This window comes from Penaeus monodon, chromosome 28 (genome assembly GCF_015228065.2).
Source record: "Penaeus monodon isolate SGIC_2016 chromosome 28, NSTDA_Pmon_1, whole genome shotgun sequence".
Classification (NCBI taxonomy): Eukaryota; Metazoa; Arthropoda; class Malacostraca; order Decapoda; family Penaeidae; genus Penaeus; species Penaeus monodon.
The window spans coordinates 39062382-39063190 of record NC_051413.1 but is presented as its reverse complement, the minus strand read 5'-3'; positions in this window follow the sequence as shown (position 1 = coordinate 39063190).

Genomic DNA, 809 nt, shown 5'->3' with positions numbered 1-809 from the left:
GAGCTTCCTGGGTGAAGGAAGTGCGTGGCAAGCATGAGTACTTGCTGAACCTGTGTAACTTGGCAAGAAAAAATCGGAAAACAGGTGCCCGCTTTTCTGACCAGGTAATGTATAAGCAAACGTCGGAATTTCTAGCTGGTGGGTATCAAGTTCTCGGGTGAACGGGTTTTGGGCACCTGAGCGCTCGTATTTTATAGTATGAAGAAATCTTGGCATAAAATGACGATTTATCAAAGGTGCAAAACAGTAGAAACATCTGACTCCTTTAGAGTTGGTGGGATGATGGTTCTTAAAGGAAAGGGTAAGAGAGTGATTAACATAAGAAAAGGAACAACAAAACCAAGAAAACAAAAACAGAAAGCAACAACAAAGTAAAAACAAAAACAGAAAGCAGCAACAAAATAAAAAGACAAAAACAAAACCAAGAAAGACAAAAACAGAAAGCAACAACAAAACAACAAAAACAGAAAGCAAAAAAAAAAACATAAGAAAAAAATTACCCTCAGAAAAAAAAACACACGAATGAACTCAAAGCCCATATGCTAGGGAGCCTTATGCCTGTAAAGTAGACATTTAGGCGACCGAGCAGTCAGACTCGCGAATCTCGTGGCCAGAGCCTGACGCCGCCTTGCACCATTATTGCAGAGATTGCCACTGAAAAGCGAAGCTCTGGCCGTGGCTTCGAATTTCACTCTGAGATTTTTTGTTGGCGTCGCCGTTTCTTTTATTTTTCAAAAGTTCTCTCCATTCATTGATAGTTCAGGTCTCTTCAGCGTCATCTTCTTTTCAAAATTTAATAGCGCTACATA